Consider the following 22,545-nt stretch of genomic DNA (forward strand, 5'->3'; position numbering starts at 1 on the left):
ATGATCCTGTGGCCAGCAAAAGCCCTCAGAGAATCACAGGAGCTTTCTATAGGAATCCTGTGGTGAATATATTAATAGTGATGAGTGTCAAGGAACTGATGGGCAGGGCACTGATAGCACCTGCTATACAGAACGTCACCTTCAGCATCGTGTCTACATTCCAGGTGGGGAGAAAGGTAGACGGTCAAAGGATAACATAGTAGCTGAGTCTGTACCTTTTTATCTAGAAAGCAGTAGCTTTCCCGAAGCCTCACCCCACTTCTGCTATTCAACAGCAAGAACTGGGTTATGTGACTGTCTGCTGTAGCTGTAAGAAAGCCTGAGGAGATGAGCATGGATATTTTTAACTGAACACATTGTCCCAAAGTTTGGGTTTCTGTTAAGAAAAGAGGGAAGAATAGAAGTTGTAGACAACAGGAAGTTGTAGACAACAAGGTCATCTTCACGTGAATTACAGGAATAAAATGTGGTTCTGTGGTGGATAAAATTGCAAATCTTCCTTGAAGATAATCACATGCATGAACAAAGCAAAAATCAGGAGCAGTATATTTTAGGCTAAATCTTCAAGCCATCACTTACATTGTCTCCAATACACATGGCTCAAACAGCAGACAGGCTACGAGATTCTGCTGGGAGCATAATTGGCTTATGTTAACCTATTGATTTATTAACATATTTACTGACCGCCTGCTATGTGCCAGGTGCTCTCCCACGAGCCAGGGCCTCTGCAGTGATAGTGACTGTCAGGGTGTCTATATAATCGGGAGTCAGAAAAGCCTGTCAAAAGAGGGCATTGTGCTGAGACCCAAGTGATGAGATTCAAAGACTAGGAGGAGGGGTACTCCAGGCAGAGGAAAGATCAATGGCAAGGTTGGCCTCTTGGAGAAACAAAAAAATAGTCCTGTGTGCCTGGTGAGGGGAGACAGGCAGGGGCCAGAAATACGGTTAGATTTCAAAGCCCCTTTTTGGCTAGCCCCAGAAATAAATTTCTTAGAAAAAATGCTAGTATCTAAATTGGAAGAGAAGATTTACATATTTAGGGGGGAACATTTGATCATTCAGTAGTGCTGTTTTTTTCCTGAAGTCATCTGCGCTAAAGAACAATTGCACTAATTTTCTTTAAGAAATTAAACTCCTTCAGAGCCCCTTAAATTCTAATCATGTTCTTGAGTTTTCATGTTTTTGCTGGAACCTATTGATTAGGAAATATATATATGTAAATACACATATGTCACTCCATCTGCCTAGAGGATCTGTGGCTGCTGCCAGTGTGCTTATTCTTCCCAACAGTTGGAACACTCCGCTTTGCCTCCAGCTCAGCTGTGCAAAAGGGAGGGCTCAAGTGTCCTAAGTGATGATAAATCAGCGTTTAAGGGGCCTCTTTCGGATACAAGAGCCATCCTCTGGGAAATAGTTTGTCCCTAAGCAGAAGGGAAGTTCATCAGAAGAAATTCCTTCTGATGTAGTGTAGTATTTTTTGTTTGTTTGTTTGTTTGTTTGTTTTTCTCAGCCTCCCGAGTAGCTGAGACTATAGGTGCACACCACCACACCCAGCTAATTTTTCTATTTTTAGTAGAGATGGGGGTCTTACTCTTTTGCTCAGGCTGGTCTTGAACTCCTGAGCTCAACAATCCTCCCCCTTTGGCCTCTGAGAGCGTAGGTTTACAGGCATGAGCCACCATACCCGGACAAAGATAAAATATCTTGATAGCCTAGACAACCCTCCCCACAAATGTAAAAAAGGAAGAGAAGAGTTTGTTATTGAGTAAACATTAAACCAGGCTGTGATGCAAATCATGGGTAATCTGCTAATGAGATTACAAAGACAGGAAGAAATGTCACCCTTTTATATAGCACTCAGAATCTATTACATACACGTTCTCAGGTAGACATGGCTTGCCCTCATGTAGGCAGCCTCAACATCACCCATTTTATACTTTACACATCTTTTGTTCATTCATCTTAAATTTACCGGGTAATTAGGATCACCATTTCTGTTAGTTAATTGCCTTTATCCAAAGAACAAATAGAACTTCTTACTCTATGACAAGTAGTGACTAAAAGGAATATGGCACTATCTACCTTGATGTTCGCATTTTAAACAGGTGGCTCCTAGTCCCTGAAGGAAAATAGTTCCAGGTTGTAATGTTGGCAAAAGGCTTTATTTATTAAATAGCTCTTTTTTTTGTTTGTTTGTTTTTTTTTAGAGACATGGTCTTACTCTGTCACCCAAGCTGGAATGCAGTGGTGCAATCATAGCTTACTGCAACCTCGCATACCCAGGATCAAGCAATCCTCCCACTTCGGCCTCCCAAGTAGCTAGGTTCTGATGTAGTATTTTTGCAGTGTGAGGTTCATTGTTTTTTCAGAACAATGCAAGCAGACAGTTGTACCATTCCTAAGGCTACTCCACTCATAGCCCCTTGACTCCTCGAACCGCTGAGACCATACCTGTTCATTTAATTTTCAGCAAATGTTTCTTGCACATAAACTGGGGACACTACTATGAGCAAAACTAGATGTGGTCTCTGCTCTTTGAGAACTTATATCCTGTGGAAAGACAGATTCAATTCAAATAGTCACATATAGGGTGTATAGTTAAAAACTGAGCAGTGTGCTAAAGGAAATGATTCTATGAAAGCCTAGAACAAAGGAGCCTGATCCAATTGGAAGTCAGAAGAATTTCCTTAAGAGGTGATACTTGAAGCACCAGCCATTGCATGGGGGTTTATTATGTTTCTTGCCATGGATCAGGATTCGAGTCATGGATCCTGCTCAAAATGAATTTACAAACCAGTTGAGAAAATAAGATGTTCCTGCAATAAACCATCTGAAAAAGTGTATTAGTGGGTGCTAAGTGGATTAGAACTAGATAATAAATGCAGAAAGACTTAAAGCTGAAACATGAGTGTGTGAGCAGAGGATGAACAATGCTTTGTAGACTGGGTGAGATTTGAGCTAGACATGGAAGGATAAATAAGACATGGATGGAAGAAAAAAGGTGTTAATCTGATCAGGCAACTCAGGAGTCTTCAATGGTGCCCTTTTGTCTAAGCAGGAAAGAAAAATCCAGTTCCTTGGCCCTCCAAGATCTGCTCCCATCCTATCTTCCCAAATTTACCTTTTGAAAATCCTCTCCACTCCCTTGGAAGTACTTTAACATATTCTACCTTTTATATTACAGTTCCTCTCTCCTTACCAGCTTTTGAGCAACTTGAGGAATGGCATCATATGTTAGTATATATATCAACTTCTTTGTATTTCTTAGGGTAACACTGTTCACATAGAAGAGACAAGAGACAATAATTGTTCGTTGCACTTACTGGAACAGGAGGAACTTGTGCTGTGGTATGTGACTACGTCCATTGGTCAATGTGAGAATTAAGGATGAAGGCTTGGGAGGTATGGCTGCCCCTTCTCCAATAGCACTCTCTTCCTTGGTGACACCACCCACTGTTCTAAATACCATCTTCCCACTGGTCACTCCCAAATGTAAATTTCCAGCTCCAAATGCTCCCTTTCTGACTTGTAAATCTAATGCCTTCCTACTTGGCATCTCCACTTAGCCAGGCATCTCTCAATGGCATCTCAAAATTAATATGTCCAAAATGGAATTTTTGAATGCTTTACCTAACACCAAAAGAATACTCCAGTCCCTCCCCCTGCCATCTTCCCTCAGCCAATGACACCACCATCTATGCATTTTCTCAAGCCAAAAGCCTGCATCATCCTTGACTTCATTTGCCTAACTCACCATGTGCATTAGGTCCACACAAGTCCTATTGTCTCACTTCAAAAAACATTCATCCAATCCATCTTCTACTCTGTACCTCCACTGACACCATCCTAGTACAAGACACCATCATCTCTCACCTGTACTTTTTGATGGTCCCCACTGAGCTCCCTGCTTCCACTTTTGTCCCTGGGTCATCCATTCTCCACATTGCCACCAGAAGGAACTTTCAAAAGCATAAATACCATCAAGTCGCCCACTGCTTATAATCCACAATGTTTATCTTCGCTGGACGAAAACACTAGAAGAAAATCCATACACCTTGCCATGGCCTACAAGACACTATTATGATCTGGCTCTTTCCCATGTGTCTTGAGCACATGGTCCACCACTATCCACCTCACCCATGGCATCCCAGCCACAGTGGCCTCCTTGCTGTTCCTCCAACACACCAAGTCTGTTCCCACCTCAAAATCTTTGTTCCTGCTGTTCCCTCTACCCAGATCCCCCCCCCCCCTTGTTCCTTTCATTGGCTTCTTTTTGCCGTTGTCAGCTCAGTTGTCATTATTTCAGAGAGGCCTCCCTAACCACACTAAAGCAGTTGCTCCCTAAAGGGAAAAGATTGCACATGGAGCTGTGCAAAAGAAAAATAAATAAATAAAGTAGTTGCTCCCAGAGTTAGGGTTAGGGTTAGGGTAATGGTTGAAAAACTATTTCATTTCTCTTTTATTTTTATCATAGTGTTTGTCACTATTTGATATTAATTTATTTATTTACTTGTCTATTGTATATTTCTCTCCCCTAGAACATCAGCTCCATGAAAATAGGTACCTAACCTATCTTATTTCTTATTCTATTCCCTGGCATCAAGATGGCAATCACTAAATACTTATTGTATCATTGCTGTAGATGCATGGGTGAATACTGATTAATTGTGTGAACTTAAAGCATTTAGCATCTTTGCCTCAATCTACCTCCTTACCTGATGAAGATGAAGAAAATATACTACTTGGCTGTTCTGAAAACAAAGGAAGTGATTAAGATAAAACAGAAGACTGGAGTCTTTACCATTTATTTTGGGGAAAATATTGAAATTTATGGGCAGTGAGCCACTTGAAAGTGGCAATGACAAAGCTAATGGAGAAAGAAATTCATTGTTTTCTTACCGTGAACTTCTTGGGGACTTGGTAAAATGGGGAAAAATAAAATGTACCCACGTGCAATATAAAAATTCATAAATACAGCTTACATTAACTTAAATAGAGTTACACCATATATGGCATCGATAGGTATTTTACTATGTGTTTTGTTTTTTCAGATAGTTATTATCCCCATTTTAAGAAACATTTTTTCAATTCTAACAGAAACAGTTTTCAAATGAATTTCAGTGCCACCTCTTCTGGCAAGAAACACACTGAACAGACAGACCCTTTGTTAATAACTTGGAGACATCATTATAAGTATACATTATTATATTTGGGTATAAAATTATAAGCTCTGAAATCATAGATGTGTACAACTTTTAGGCTTTCGGAGATCTCTCTTATGTGTATTACATAGGTGTTGTTTTTTTGTTTTTTTTCTCTTCTCTCATTTATTTAATCAATAAGTATTTGGAAGACACCTAACATATAGCAGGCTGGCCAAGAGGACTATAGCCACAGTGATAAACAAGATAAATGTGATCCTCAGGGGAAAGACATGTCATGATCAAGTAAGTACATGTGGGACAAGAGCCTCCAAGGCCTATCCAGGGGGTCAGGTAAGGCCTCTCCAAAGAAGTGACCTTTAAGCTGCTTCCTATGAAGGAGTTGCTCAGGGGAGGAATGTTCCAGCCAGATGGAAAAGCATATGCAAAGGCCATGAAAAGTGGGAGCCTAGGTGCATTTGAGCAGACAAAAGAAGACCAGGATGGACCAGGGCCAGACTGCAGAGCCCTGTGTAAGCCAAGGCTAGGGATCTGTCTTCGTTCTAAGGCAAATTAAATGGTTTTAAAGAGGGGTGAAATGACCGATGTTACACTTCAAAATATGTGTTAGAAGAAAACTGTTTAACCAATAATCCTGTGTTTTCATATCCATTTTTGATTTAGTTGATTTTAAGTAGCTAGTGCCACAGTAATTCACCTTCCATAGACTATGGAATTGACAGGTGGTGCTTAGGGGAATGGGGAAAGTGCAAAAATAAAAAAGTGGATATTCAGGTTTGGGAAGTGCAGGTTTCAGAAAGGAACCTAATTATTGGCATTCTGTTACATTATTGGACATGTAACAGCCCCAATTTAACATTATCTGGACGCACCTGCTATATATGCAAGGCCTAAAGGGAGGTCTGTTAGGATGAAAGAGCACACCCTGGAGATAGATACCTGAGTTCCAGGGTCACCTTGGCCACTACCTATAGACTAAGGGGATGCCTAAGAGACCTCTCCTCTCTAGAATGCTGAGCTGCACATACCTTAGCAAGAAGGAGGGTAGACATGGTGGCTCCACCACCTACTCACCAAGTGACCTCAGACAAGTTATTTCTTTATCACTGTACCTATTTGTGAAAACCCTATTGTGCCAGGTTGTTGTAAGGGCTAAGACACCTGGCACAAAGAAAGCAATCAGTAAATATTAAGATCATTCTATGATTTTATAGTTTACTATCTAATGGCTCAAAAATTAGGCTGCCATAGCAGGAGAAAGAATTTGGAAAGGAATGTATCCTTAAGAAAAAAAGAGGCCCTTATAGATTAAGAATTCATGTTACATATTACATTTTTCCATATTCTTTTGAGAGTTAGTAACATTTTGGGAAGCATCTTGCACCATCCATCTGCCCAACACTTGTGCTCTAGAATATCTTTCCTCTAACAGCTTGGCCAACTCTGTTTTGAATATGTTCAGTGCTGCTATCCCTGGTCTATTCTGAGCATGTTATTAACCTGAGCTTGAATGTATCAGTATAAATTCTGTTGTGAGCCAACTTTTTCTTAATTTCTGACCATCAGTATAGAAATAAGCTTGCATGATTTCTTCGCAGTCTCTTTGCAGACCCCAAGCGTGTTAATAACAAGTCACATACTCTGTTTTCTTATTATTTTTAAATAACTGGGTTTTAAATTATAAGCTTAATATATGCACATTATTTAAAAATATGAACAATATAGAAGGTTTTTAGGTTAAAAAATAAACACACTTTTCTTTGTCTCCCACCTCTGGCTCCCTAGCTATACTCACCATATATTAGGGGCATTTTATAATCCTTCCAGAAATTTTCACCCTCTCTCCCTTCCTCTCTTTCTATATATACATATATTCTCCAGAGCTGTCTTTATTTCACACAAATATTATGCTATCTTTATTTTCTACTTCCCTTCCTATATATATTCTATATAATTGTATTTATTTAATACAAATGGGACTGTATGGTTCAGATCCTGTGTCTTGGACATTTTCCCATACCAGTACCTATAGGTCTGCCTCATTCCTTTGAGTGGCTTTCTGGAATTCTATTAATGGAATGTGCCCTTTAACCAACCCCTGTTGTAGATGTTTCCAATCTTTTGCTTTTACAAACATGTCTGCAACAAACATTTCTGTAAGTATGTTTTTGCATGCTTGAGGGACTTTATCCTTTAAGTTCTCAGAAGTGTTAAAACCCAGAACAGTATCCTCCCATATGTTCACCAAACCATCAGCATGTCACTGCTAATGTCAGTCCTCCAAAAAGAGCTCCTTCCAAGGCTAGTGGCTGCCTTATTGTACAACAAAGGAACAATCAATACCTTTATAGGCATCATTAATCCTTATTGTGAAGATTGGTGATAATAATGTAACAAAGTACTTACCAGATATCTGCAATACCATAGTTGCCCAATAAATGTGGCTATTCATATTGCATTTATCCCTGTGAACAACCAGTCAAGAATTTATCTCCAGGGCCTGAGGCTAAATATAACTAGAGTCAGTGGGTTGATGTTATATTAGTAAATTTCAGGTGGCACTGTTTTTTAGGAAACTCAGCCCTTTATTAAAGAGGAATATCCAACTGGACAGGAAAGTCCTTTCTAGGTGGTGAAGGAAAAACTACAAAGCATTATACTTCAATGTTAGAAATTTTTATGGTTAAATCTCCCAGAAGCCTTAACATTTTTAACAACATGAAATCATTCCGTGGCTGGTAGGCATTAACCTGAGTATGTAGAGAAAAGCAATTGCCAATTGCCAATTGTTAAAATTGCCAATTTAAACAAACTAGTGTTGGTTTTAATCTAAGCAAGTATCATGAGAACATTATTTGAAAGAACTCTGAGCTGGAGATCAGACATTTGCATTCTCTTCATTCATTCATTCATTCGTTCATTCATTCATTCATTCAAATGTTTACTGAGTACCTGCTAGGTACCAGGCAGGATTCCAGGTTACAGAGGATGCAATGTGAACCAAGCAGATATGGGGCCTGCAATTAAATAGCCATGTGACCTTGGATAAGCCTCTTGCCCTTCGTGGACTTTACTCTCCTCATCTTTAAGCTGGCTGAACTACATTATCTCCAAAACTCCTCCCAGATGTATCGTTCTGTGCCTCTCCTTAATGTGTTCTTAACGATCTCAATCCAGTGCCACACTAATTGATGTATATGACACATAGGGGTACCACAAAATCCTTCACAGGTGTATTGCCAAGTTCTGACCAATGGGTACTATGTTAGTTTCCTTGGCTACCGTAACAAATTACCACAAATTTGGTGGCTCAAGACAATAGAAATTTATTGTCTCACAGTTCTGGAAGCTAGAAGTCTGAAATCAAGGTGTTGACAGGCTCTCTGAAGGCTTTAGAGAAGGATCTTTCTTTGCCTCTTCCTAGCTTCTGATGTTACCAGCAATCCTGAACATTTCTTAGTTTGTAGCTGCATCAATCAGTCTCTGCCTCCATTGTCACATGGCATGTTCCCTATGGGTCTGTTTTCTCTTCTTATAAGAAAGGACACCACTCATTGGAGTAGGGCCCACCCTCATCCAGTATGACCTCATCTTAATTAAATATACCTGCAGAGACCTATAAGGTCACATTTTGAGGTTTCAAGTAGACATGAAATTTGGTGAACACTATTCAACCTGGTACAGATTTCTTTTTGCCTCTACCAAGGATAAGGACTGTCACAGCAGTACCTAGCAGCAGATGCTGTGCTGGAAAGGGCATGCAGCCCAGTACAGAGAGGGGTGGGCATGTGAGGAAGAGGTAGGGAGTCTGGGCATGGAGGCCCACAGCAAAGGAAAGGGCATGTTTAATGGAATCCGGGAGACTGCAGCCTGCAGGTGTGGTGTGTTCATCAGTATTATCATTGGCAGAGTGAGTGCCCAGAACGTTCCAGGCAGTAAACAGTTCTGCACAATAGCAAAGAATAAGAGAACTAGAACTGTGGAAGCTTTTCTAGACACTCAGAGACTTTATAACACAGTGCTGCAGTCACGATTACTTTCGATCGTTAATGTCCCTGCTGCTGTTTTGAGTCAGTTCTTTCCTTCTAGCTGAGCACCCCAAATCCAAGCACTTAAAAGGTCATCCCGCATGCAGGAAGGCTGATGGCTGGGCTGTGCAGAGCGAAGGCAAAGAGCTCCAGCTCTGGAGGAGATTCCTCTGCTCTCCCATCTTATTGGCTATGTTTCTTTGGGAACGTTAGTACCTTTCTCAGAGCCCAGGCTCCTTCGTCTATAAATTGGAGATAATAATAGAACCTCCTCATAGGATTGTAGTGAGGAAGAAACGTGAGGAAAATAATTCACATGCAACATTAAACACAGTGCCAGGAGCATAAAAACGTGCTTAATAAACGTTTGTTTCTATTAAAGTATCTACTAATTTTTCCCTGCACAGGAGGATCTTTCTGAACAAAGATATAAACATGCTAATTCTCTAATATTTTTTTTAAAAAGGCTTTCTTGACCCTATTCTCCCCCAACACCTTCTGTTTGCAGCAAAATTTTGCAAAAGAATTGTTTGTTCTCTCTGTCCCCAAATCCTTTCCTCCCATTCCACAAAGAGACCTTTGTGCCTCTTCTAATCCTTCCACTCGCATTGTGGTCCCCTGTGACCTCTATGCTGCTAAATCCAGTGGTCGCTTCTGAGACCTCATCTTACTTGACTGGTCAGTAGCTAGTGATGATTGACGACTCCCTCATTCATGAAACACTTTTTCACTTGGGTTCCTGGGGCACCACTCACCTTCGGTTCTCTACCTACCTCCTTTGCCCCAGGCACTTCCTCCCTAACTGATCTCATCCAGCCTTAAGGCTTTAAACACCATCTATCACTGATGGCTCACACACTTAGATATCCAACCTAGACATCTCAAATAGACATCTCGAACCTAACATGTTGAGAATCAAACTCCTGTGTCCCCTCCCTGGAGAAATCTTGTCTTCCTGCAGTCTTCCCCACCTCAGTAGATGGAAACTGTATCCTTCCAGTTGCTCAGAGTCACCCTGACCTTTCACTTTCTCTTACACCTGCATCCAATCCATCAGCAAATGTTGACAGTTCAACCTTCAGAAGAGATCCAGAGTCTGACCACTTCCTTTCCTTCTCGGCTGCTGCCCTGGTCTGAGCAGCCACACTCCTCACGTCTGTCACAGCAGTGGCCTCCCAGCTCTGCTCCCTGCTTCTTCCCTACCCGGAAGGCTGGTGACCCCACACTTGGCTGCACATTAGCACCACCTGGGGAGTTCGAGAAATTCCAAATCCCAGGCCGCACCTCAGATCCATTCCACCAGAATCTCTCGGGGTAGGGCCCAGGCACAAGTGTGTTTTGTTTGGTTTGGTTTTGAAGTCAGATCATTTTACTCTTCTACCCAAAAACTCCCCAGCAGCTTCTCAACTCAAAATAAAAGCCAAAGTCCCCACAATGGCCAGTGAGGCCTCAAACAAGCGAGCGGTTCCCAGGCTCACCAGGAGGGCTTGTTGAAACACAAACTGCCGGGCTCCTTCCCCACTCTTTGCGCCTTCCTCATTGATCCAGCCATCTATCCATTCATAGGCACATAGAAGCATAAATTCATACATCCATCTGAAGGCTCCAAGAAATGGAACCCAGTTCTCTTTGAAATCCACCCACTTTTATGCTTTATAATATAGCAGATAAAAGCTTGGGCTTGGGCTTGGGGATTTATTTATTTATGTATTTATTTATTTCAAAAGACTTGTGTCCCACCTCCAGCGGTCTGAGTCCAGATTTACCTGAAGAAGGTGGTTAGCACATCTGTGTTCCCTACCTCACGTGTTAGTTGTGGCGATCAGATGATGACATTTTGCAAACCCTCCTGGTGAACCATCCAAATGTCAGGATAGTTTTTCTGATGATGGTGGGGTGGAAAGCTTCTCAGCTTTCTCAAGGGTCTCTGACTCAGTAAGTCTGAGGCAGGGCCTGAAAATGTGCATTTCTACAAGTTCCCAGGCGACTCGGATGCTGCAGGACTGGGGGCCACACTTTGAGGCCCTCTGCCTTACGTGATGTGGCCCCGCCGTCTCTCAGACAGCGCCCCTGCTACTCTCTCACAGGTGGTTCCAGCTACGCTGCTGTGTCTCGTTGTCCCTAGATAGGCCAGGCCCCGACTCACTTTGAAGCCTCCACCCTGGCCGTTTCTTCCCCCTGGATAGCCCTCCCTCACCGCTCTCAAGTCTCACTTGGCTGTCCCCTTATCAGCGTGTCCACCTTATTGAAAACTGCTTTCCTCCGCCCCTCCTTACTTCTCTGCTTAATTTTTTTCCTTAGTTCTTCCGACCATGCAGTATCTATTTACACATGTACGTATATGTACTGTGTATATTTCTTAGCTCCCCCACCCACCCGCACACTAAAGCGTAAACTTCATGAGAGCCAGGACTTTGTTTTGTGCACTGCGATGTCCTCAGCGTCTGGAACCATGCGTGGCACACAGTAGGCCTCAATAAATATAAATGGAAAGAATAAAGAAATCCGCAGAACCTACTGAGAGACCAGACTCGAGTGGCTGTAGCTCTGGTGAGAGCCACAGGAGGCCGCTGTTGCGTCGCGGATTGGCCAGGAGGGCACACCGCTGCTCCTCCTCCCACAGCCAGCGGGCCTAACAGAGTCCCGGGAGGGCAAGAGCAGGCCGGCACCTCCACGGCCAAGCAGGCCCAGCTGGGTCATGGAAGTGTGGTTATTATCGCCTCCCAAAGCCTAGTGGGCAGCTCCTGGAGACCAGCTGCAGCCCACATCCAGTAAGCTTTCGGGAGGGAATGCACTAGGGTGAGAGCGTTTCAACAAGTCCCCAGTGGGGTTTGACAGACACCAGCTCTAGGAGAAAGCAGGAGGGGAAGGAATGAACCTGGCTGGCTCCTGGTAGACACAGCCGAGGGTCTGAATTAGATAGAATGCCAAGTCATTCCGAGTTGGAGTCCAAAAACCAAATTCCTAAGAATTCCAGAGGGGACAGGCATGAAACCAAGCTTGAATGCATCCCTTCCCTGCATCAGGGGTGTTCTTTCCAGAACCCACTCTTTGAGCTTTCCTCATTGATCCAGCCATTTATCCATTCATAGGCACGTAGAAGCATAAATTCATACATCCATCTGAAGGCTCCAAGAAATGGAACCCAGTTCTCTTTGAAATCCACCCACTTTTATTCTTTATAATATAGCAGATAAAAGCTTGGGCTTGGGGATTTATTTATTTATGTATTTATTTATTTCAAAAGACTTGTGTCCCACCTCCAGCGGTCTGAGTCCAGATTTACCTGAAGAAGGTGGTTAGCACATCTGTGTTCCCAACCTCAAGTGTTAGTTGTGGCGATCAGATGATGACATTTTGCAAACCCTCCTGGTGAACCATCCAAATGTCAGGATAGTTTTTCTGATGATGGTGGGGTGGAAAGCTTCTCAGCTTTCGCAAGTGGCCCTGGACCAGCAGGGACTCATCAGAAGGCCCCACTCAGCGGTAAACTCAGGGGATTCACAGGTTTATTTGCATGTGGTTTGCATATAATTTAAGAATAATATCAATAATAGTAGTAGCTAAAAAGTATGAAGCCCTTGCCATGGGCCCAAAACCTAACACAGACAATTTCAGCTAATCCTCACAACAAATCTATGAGGTAAGCACTATTCTAATCCTCCATTATATAGATGAGGAGACTGAAACTCAGAGAGGTTAAGTAACTTGCCCCAAATGACAGGCTAATAAATGAGTCTTGGACTCATTTGGACTCAGCCCTGCTTTCCTATCCTCCGCACCAGAGCCTGCCCAGTGAGCTAGAGAGTGAAATCGGACTTCTCATAAAATGGTGGCAAGAGTAGTAGACCAGCCTTGGACCTTAGGGTCAGGCAGACATGGTATGCATCCCAGTTTTACTACTTCTGAGCTGCAAAGACAGGCAAGAGATTTGTCTTCTCTAAACTGTTGGTTTTTCCTCCGTAAAATGAAGATAATGTTTACCTTGAAAGGTTGTTAACTGAGATAACACGTAAAGCACTCATCCTAGTTCCTGTCGAAGTCCATGTCCATGAACTGTTAGTCTACCTCTGAGTCCCCATTAAAGATGAAAAAACCAAAGCACTGAGAGGCTAAATGTCTTAATCCCTGTTACTCAGTGTGTTCCCTTAGACTTTGTTGTCAGTCCCAGGGCCATCTCCAGATAAGATTTTATCCTTGTTGCAATTGGTAGTCTAGGACCTTGACTGTTTTGAGTTTTCTCTTAGCCAATTCTTGATCCTCCCCTACCCCCGCTGGGATCCTGAAAGATCAGACCTATAGGAAGCCTTTGCCCAACCCCCTCCCCTCTTACTGGCCCTTCCTTCCTGCCCCCTCCATAGATCTAAAAGGATAAATGGGACAAGGAGAGGCTAAAAGCTCCCCCTGGTCATCAAAAGAATTAAGGTAAAGAGATGGGGTAATGTGGACGGAGGGAGAGATCAGTGGCTTGGGTCTTGCCTGCTCTCTAGTTAAGAGCCTCTTAGCTCTAAGCTACTCACTTAGACGCAGCACGATTCACTTAGTGACACAGTCTAGAATCGCACTTGGTATTAGCGCTGAAAAAGATCTTAGAGATTATTTCATTTTCAGCCAAGCTTCACGCTTGGTAGATGAGGCGTCACAGGGTGATTAACTTGCCCAGAGACTCACATTAGCAGAAATGGCCTCAGCACCCCAGGGTCCTGGCCCCCCATCCTCTTTGCCTTGTGCCACTCTGACTCCCAGGATCTTGCCATTGGTCCTGGAGCTTGGCACAGTCGCAGCTGCAGTATTCTGCCCTCCTGGTACCATCTCCTCCCCAGAGCTCTTGGTCTGCTGGGCACCTCTTAGACCCTACTAAGCTTCTGGCTGCCCAGGACCCCACACTAAGGTAGGCAAAAACTCATGTCCTGCACCTTCCCCTCTGTCCATTTCTGTATCAAAATTTACCTTTCCAATAATTCTAGCCAATAGCAAGACTCAAAAGAAAATCTTCTGTGTAATAAGCTCTTCCATGTTTATGACTAAGGGACTCAAATGTTTATTTTTAAAATTGGTCTCCTAGAGGAATGAAACTTTTATGTAAAGGACTAAAGCCCTTGTGGTAGAAGAATCTAAAGTCATTTATCTCCATTTCTTTGAAGCACTCTTTCAATCCATTTCTCCTTTTCACCCAGTGCCTGTAGTCAGAGAGTGAAGGAAACACGCACGAGGAGGCTTCCAGCTGCTCTGTCACCACCTCTTGTAGCAACTCTCACTGCAATTGAATTCAGCCCTTCCTAAAAATGTCAAGCACCCAGCGCACCCAAATGCCTCATTTCCACAGGACTTTAACTCTTTCCTACAATGCTTTCTAAGTAAATGGAAATAATAAAAGTGGTGGTGGTCCCTTTCACTCTCTCAAAGAGTCCCAATTCGAATGATAAACTATTTGGTTACTCTATTTAGGAGCATGGGCTTTAGAGTGAGTTTAACCTGGATTCAAACCCCAGCCTGCTTCTTACTAGCTGAGTGGTTTGGAATGAGTTACTTAAGGTCTATGAGGCTCAGTTTCTGCAGACAGAGGAACGATTAGCATCTAGTTCATAGGGTTCTTTGGAAGGACTGGCTTTGCACAATGTCAAGCTCATGATAAGATTGCAATGTGGGTCACTTCTGATCCTAGAGTTACAAAACATCCACATACATCCTCATTTGTGGACTTTCCTATGTAGGAATGAAGACTCTTTTGAGGAATGTCCTGCATTGGAATAACCTGGACTTGTAACTAGACAGACTAACATTCAAATCCCAGCTGCACCACTTACTATTAAATAACTCTACGGCCCTGGGAATTTAAATGACCTTTCTAAGCCTCACCTTACTCATCTGTCCAATGGAGATCAAAAATATCTCAGAGTTGTGAAGATAAGGTAAAACAAAGGTATTATTCACATTGTAGAATGAGTGAAAAAAGAAAAGAGGTAAAGGTATTAGAAGCACTATGTACAAACTCAATACATGCTGGCTCTTATTATTACATTTGGGGCAAGTGAGGCACAGAGAGGTGAGAAGCCCTGCCAGGCACACAGCTGGGATTCACCAGGAAGGACAGAAGCAGACCTGGCCCTGTGCTCTTTCCACTGTATCTTATGGTTCCTAAGGACTACATTCTCCTTCCTCTGTGGGTCAAAATGGTGTCCTAAACCATCCACATTATTTCCAACTCCAGTTCTGTATCAAGCTCTCCCCCTTCTTTATCATGGAAATTAGAAACAAGAAAAGGAAGCATCATGATGGCATGCAGCTGGCCCTGGGGTTTTTGGATCAGAACCAAATTTCATGTTTGTGGAACTGATGTCAATTTTCTGGCTATATGACATTGGGCAAATTACTTCACCCCACTCAGCTGCAATTCCCTCATGTGTAAAAAGAAAATAATACCCCTCACAGGGTGAGCAGCGAACTCAAGTCACTCTGAGTCTCGGGCCCATGCTTTTAACCTCCATTCTGCCTCTGGTTCAGGAGCTGTTCAGTCCCATGGCCATTTGGGCAGCAGTTAAGATGATGGCAGGTAGTAAGACTAGAATTTCGGGTCTAGAACCTACATTTCAGGTGTGTAGTATTAAATTCAAACGTTTGGGATTTGGGCTAAAGTATAGGTATGATGCTACCTCATACAGATAGGTATTTTATTCAGAAATAGTCTACAAAGCATTTGGCTTGTTTTTGTTTCCATACCTATAACCCTCCAACACAAACCACCACCTGCCAGCCAAAGCCAGCCTGCCACCTATTTTTGTAAATAGAGTTTTGTTGGAGCAGAGCCATGCCCGTTCATTTCTGTATTGCATATGTCTGCTTCCTTGCTAACTATGGCAGATTGAGTAGTTGCAACAGAGACTATTATGGACTGCAAAGGCTAAAATATTTGTGGTCTGACCCTTTACAGATAAAGTTTGCAACCCTGCCACAAGACAAACCACCACTCTCAGGTTAAATAATGATAAGTACAATAACACCTGGTGCTACTGAGTGTTTAATCTGTACTATCTTCTTAATACTTGCAACAACTCCATGACACACACACACAATTATTCCCATTTCATGAGTGAGTAAACAGAGCAGAAAGAGGTAACAGGACTTGCTCAAGTCCAGTAGTTGATAAGTGGCACAGTTGAGATTCTAACTCAAATAGTGCCAAGTATTAGATTTCCTTAGAAACTTTCACACACATTTTCTTTTCTGATCAACTTGACCACTGATGATACGAGAGACAATTTTAGGTGGCTCATAAATACGTTATTAACAAACATCATTTCCTGTGGTGAGAAAGCTATTGCCTTTCAAGTTCTCTTTAACATGACAAATCTCCCTTTTAACAGAAGGAGGGAACAGTCTCTTCCCACTCAGCAGTACCTTGCTAAAATTTAACTTTTAAATTATTGAAAATTTTAAATTTAAATGTTAAATTATATTTAAAATTTAATATATTTAAAATGTATCACTTCATTTCAGAGCATTTATTTTTTATGGTTGCCTTCTATTTGTGGCAAACGATCCTTGCTTTCCCTTTACAGCAATTTCCTGTCAAAATAAATTTATTTAGGAATAAAAAGAAATGGAGTTGATTCAAGTATTAAAGAAACCATGTTAATAATGGTGCACACAGTGTGTAAATATGACACAAATCATGGCAGTGGCACAGAAATGAATGACAGAGGTGGGAAGCCCTGCCCAGAGCACTGGCCCAGGAGTCAGGTGCCCTGGCCTTTGTCCCCGTCGGTTTGATACATGGCTGTGGGTACATTGGTCCCCTCCCTGAGCTCAGGTTCCTTATCTATTGAGTGAGGCAGTTTGAATTAAAATATCTCTAACATTCTGTGGCATCCCAGTTTATTCTTCCTGGCCTGGAATTTACCGTACTTTAACTTGAACCCAGATTAAACTAGACTTAGAGATCCAGCCTTTCAAAGCCTGTTAAAACAAAGGACTCACCTGCACCCCCTGTGACTTTTCCTCTTAGAGTGAGTCTATTAATCCCCATCTAGATTCCTGCAGAAAAAGGCGAGGCGATAAATGCATGTAGTGCAGAATTCAATTTGTGCTTCCTGCCTAGAAATTAAACAGGTCCAGGTTGGTCCATGGCATTTACCAGGAAGAAGATAAGTTCCTTGACATTTTCTCATTCGTAGTTATTCCACCTGGGCCCAGCAGGCCTGGCCTGATGGGGTTTCTCTCCCTCTGGAGGGCTCTGTGTCTGCTCACCCCGAGACAGCTGTGGTCATAGCTCATGATGGCTGGAAGAAAAAGAGAAGGATGTTTATTAGAAAACCAAGATGCAGCACTGCAAATGGGTTCTAAGCCTATATGCGAAGTAACCTAGCCAGGAGCGGCGAGAATGGGAAGACCCATTCTTCTTACCTTTGAGGAGATGTGTAGGGTAAGGGGTACCGAGGGTGGGCCAGGTGCAATAACCTATGCTGTCAATCTGCTACATTTAGTTCTCTTAACCCCACATTAATCCTGAGAGGTAGGAGTTATCATCACCATTGTTTATTAATTTCATTACCTTTTATAGTCCAGATTAAGACACTGAGACTCAGAAAGCTTACACTCCTCTCTAACATCAATACAGTCGTAACAGGTGTAGGTGTTAGTGTTCCCTATTTTACATATAAGGAAACTGAGATTCGGAACAATCAGTTCAGGAAGATCACTAAGTGGTAGAGCTGGGATTTGAACGCAGATCTGACTCTGCAGGTTTTTTCTCTCATAGGTTCCCAGGAAAGCTTTGCCTTACTGCCTCCTAGATTTGGCAGGAGGAAGGAGGGGAAGATGAGAAGCAGGCAGGCTTGATTCTAGTGGAGATGACAGTAAGAGAAGACAAAGGGAAGGAGCCAGGGAGTTTCTCCCACATGTCAAATCTTCATAAGGGCACCGACCTCCCTCAACAGCATTGTCAGTTTTCATTGCTCAGTGTGTGTCAAGAATTCGTACATGGTCAATATCACGCATCCTTTTTTCTCCAGCCATCCACGCAGATTTGAAACCATCTGTCAGCCCTTCCTAATGACAACCAATGGAGATATCTGTGGCCAAAAGCCACCACTGCCAGCGAGAAACAGGTTAAGAGTCCATTCTCTGTCTTGATTAAAATTCTTTTCCACAGGCTCTTGGATTGTGCATGCAGACTGTAAAGCACAAGTCACCTGCAGGGCCAGAACCTCTGTCCTCACTGTCGTCCCACCCAATAGCCCTTAGATCACCTTTAGCGATTCTGTGATCCCTCAGCCAGCTTCTGTGTGCTCCGCTTCTAACGGCCCACACTGGGACTTTCTTCGGACCCCTGACCTCAGGCTGCTGGATCTGCTCTGGCCTCGCTTTTAGAGAGCTAATAATGTCTGGGTGCCAGTTCCAACCAGGGCAGGCATATGAAAGTCTAGTTCTCTTGCCTCAAGTCAGAGCCAGTTCTAAGGTGTAATTTACACTCCAGAGTTCCCACTGGATCAGGCTGGGATGGAGCCTGAAAGCACACTTCGCTTGGCCTCTTCTCCATCCTGCTCTATACCCCTGCTCCCTTGCCAGTTTCTCCTGGTGAAGAAGTGAGGGCAATCCCTTTATAAGTCACATGCAAATATAGCATCATCTCAGGGTCTCCTTCTGGGGAACCTGACCTAAGACATCGTTGCTCATCCATCAGCTCTCTTCTTTATCTCTATGCCCACAGACTGTCTTCCCCTGAATAGACACCCTTTCACCAGCATCTCCTGAACCAGTCTCCCTATGGGAGTTTGTCTTATGAATATATAAACGTGATAAATGACAGTGTCGCTGTTCAAAGTTACTTCTTCAAAGTTATCACCAGGTTTCTAGGCAACAATAAACTCAACCTGGTGATGTCCATGTTCATCTTTCATGTAAAGCCTTTCAGATAAGAGAATTTCACTACACATAATGCTGACCTTATCCCATTCCCTTAATAGAAAGAAAAAAGTAAGAAAATTAGAGCTGAGTTTCTTCTTATTAACTGGGTGAGCCTAGATAAGTGACCTAACCTTTATTTTACTTAAAAAAGGAAAGCGTTTTCTCCCTGCTTTAGGGTCATATGTGTCCTCTAGAAAACTTCGAAAAGTATAATAATCCAGACACCCTAACATCAACCAGTACGTTTTGGAAAATTTTTATCCAACCTCTTTTTCTATGCAGATATTCTTAGTTATGATAGATATGACTTGTGCTCACCATCTGGTTCTTGTCTCCTTCCAGGTACATGGACAATTGCACTTCCTCTTCCCCTGGACATTAGGTGTGGTCAGATAACTTGCTTTGGTCAATGAAATGTGAGTAGTATACTTAAGAGCTGCTATGCCATTCCTCCTGCCCTCTTTCCCTACTACTGTGGACCATGTAGCTTCAAGTTGAGATGCTGTCAGCCACTGCATCAGCCTGGGTACCTGGCTGACTAAAATAGCAGAGTCTTCTGCCAACCACAAATGGGCGTGTAGCATATGCAAGAAGCAAACTTGGTTTAAGCCATGGGGATTCAGTAGATGTATCTGTTTGTTAGGGAAGCTGTAAGAAAGTACCACAAGTGGGGCGCCTTCACACCAGAAATTTATTGTCTCACAGCTCTGGAGCTTAGATGTCTATGATCAAGGTTTCAGCAAGGTAGATTCCTTCTAAGGGTGATGACACAAAATCTGTTCCATTCCTCTTGTCTAGCTTCTAGTGGTTTGCTGGCAATTTGTGGCATTCTCTGGTCTATATAGAAGCATCACCCCAATCTTTGCCATCATCTCTTCAAATGATGTTTTCCCTGTGTGTGTGTGTGTCCAAATTTCTCCATTTTGTATGAACACCAGTCATATTTGATAGGGCCCACCCTAATGACCTTATTTTAACTAATTACATCTGGGACAACCCTACTCCCAAATAAGGTCACATTGTAAGGTCTGAGCATTAGAACTCCAACATATGAGTTTGGACGGACACAATGTAACCCACAATAGTGAGTGTTTATTACAACAGTATATTTTAGCTATACTGACCAATACAAAGATCATCCTTCTTATCTTGTTTTTTCACCTCCTGTTTTCACTGTATTAGGTTAAATAACCTGCCCATGATCACAAAACCAATAAGAGGGAAAACTGGAATTCTAATCCAGGTTTCTGATTCTATAGCCTATGTTTTCGGCCACTCTCCAGAGATAGATCCTTGACAGTCTAAGTGTTTTGTATTTCACCATGGTCCCTGCTACTCCCCATTATCCCAGACATTGAGGCTAAGGACTGTTTGTCTTTAGGCTTGCCCGGCTGACTTTCCTGTACACAGCCCAATTTATTCATTTTATTGCCTGTTTCCCTCCTGTGCACATTTCATTTGCACCCTTGCACAATGTTATAATTCCTCTCCTTTATCATAAAAAGGGAAAACCACGTCCTTTTAATTCACCTTCCAGGTCACTAAAACCCTTAAAGTCATTAAGACAATCTGGGCAGCTCCCACCCTGAATTACACCTGTCCCCGACTCTCTGCTCCCACTTTCCAAGCACAGACGCATGGACTAGGCCCTGCTGCCCATCTTGCACCTGCCTTCTGCCAAGCAAATTTCCCCTCAAAGGAATAAACCAGGAATAAAAATATTTGATTGATTAAAGCAAACGTGTTGTCAGGGAATGGCAGCTCCTCCTGTGCACACCCTTTATAAAAGAATCTCCCCATTACAAGGAACTCAATCAAATGGCAACTTTCTCTCCTTCCTGATGTTTGCATTTCCCAGTGCAGAGAAAAGAAGAAACCCTGCTTTGTGAAGCTTATGCCCAGGCAGTGAATCACAGAAGCTCTTCAATCACTTATTGCTTTCTCCCTCTTGCCATTCCTATTGAGCATGATGTCTTTTTTATCCCACACCGAGGGGCTTTGTGTGTGTGCTACTCCTCATTAATTTGATCACAGAGGGCAGATCTAAGATGCGATTCAAGTAAATGAAAGGTTCTCCAAAAGCTATCTAGGTAGAGGCATTCTTTTCTAAGCCCTCATCCGTGGCTTTGAATTCATTAGCTTGGAGCATGCAGCGCCTCCAAAGAGGCACGTACACTGAGTGTGCACACCCTGGAGAGCCCGGCTCTGCAGACTGGCACCGAGTCACCTTCTCCCAACCCGAGTCAACGAGACACACGGTGTTTACTCCAATTTTCTCATTAATTTTGCTGGCTGCCTGACAGCCTCTGCCTCCCCAGATTAGATTTCTGGAATTAGACAGATTTTAATGCTTCAGACCCAACCCCCTCCTTCTAGGCAGAAATCCTCATCCCCATTTTGCAGATTAAGGAAACTGAAGCCCTGCCAGGAAAGACCTCTCTAAACCAGTAAGTGCCCGGGAGACTAGCCTCATCCACAGGTCGAGTGCTTTGCCTAACCAGAAAAGACAACCTCACAAGACATCTCTCAGGCTGTCTGCCACTATGCAACATTGGTCCAGGATTTACACGGAGGACTTTAAAATGCAGTACTTACCTGGAAGGATTGCTACGATATGCCTTTAATGCTTTAGTGCAAATGAATTTGATCAAATTGACTTCAGCCACCTGACAGGGTCAGCAGGGACACAGATAAATTCTAGTGAGGGAAAGGGTTTCAAAAAGACAAGAAGGGCAGGAGTAATAAGGGCCCCGGGACTCTGGGAACAGCAAATGGACATTGGGCACCAGGTGGAAGGATGAAATGGAGAAAGGCCAAGAGAATATGGGGAGATGGAGCAGACACTATTAACCACCCAGCAACCTAGGGGGACTTGAAATGATGTCAGACACATTTCTGAATATCCAAGCTGAGTGACTATGAACCACCCTCTTACAAATCTCTGACCCCACTGCAACTATCAAAAGGAGATGATAATAGCTTACTTACCTAAAGGCAGAGGCATGAATCAAAGATCCCTGGAGAACCCTTCCTCCAGGAAGGTTCTATAAATCAAAGTGAACTCCAGTCAATGAAGAAATCCTCTGGTTTAACCCTTCCAAGTCTTAGCACCATCTTTAGAGCCAGACAGAGTTTATTTTAATTCTGAGCTTGGCCACTGCAGAACTCACTGGACAACCTTGGATGAGTCCCTAAATCTCATTAGGCCTCAAGTTTCTCATCTACCAATAAATCATAAAACCTACCTCACTGGGTTGTTGGAAGGTTTCAGTAGAACAACATATGTGAATCCCTTAATACAGTGTTGACACCAAATAAATGTTCATTAATAACAATTTAGCTATCATGTTTCATCATATCATCATCACCACCAGGGCCATCATCGCATACCTAATAGTGATCCTATGTCTCATGGTAGGTGATAGTTCGGCAACATCATGATGAATGGA

General features: G+C 42.8%; 1 long non-coding RNA gene across 1 annotated transcript in view; it reads right to left on the bottom strand.

Annotated features, from left to right (window-relative positions):
• Window positions 1–17,180: 17,180 nt before the first annotated feature.
• Window positions 17,181–22,545, bottom strand: part of LOC142863044 (uncharacterized) — a 63,905-nt gene continuing 58,540 nt past the window's right edge. The window contains exon 3 of the long non-coding RNA XR_012913926.1: window positions 17,181–17,469. This is a non-coding gene — a long non-coding RNA (uncharacterized LOC142863044). The remainder of the gene's footprint in view (window positions 17,470–22,545) is intronic.

Source organism: Microcebus murinus, chromosome 21 (genome assembly GCF_040939455.1).
Source record: "Microcebus murinus isolate Inina chromosome 21, M.murinus_Inina_mat1.0, whole genome shotgun sequence".
Lineage (NCBI taxonomy): Eukaryota > Metazoa > Chordata > Mammalia > Primates > Cheirogaleidae > Microcebus > Microcebus murinus.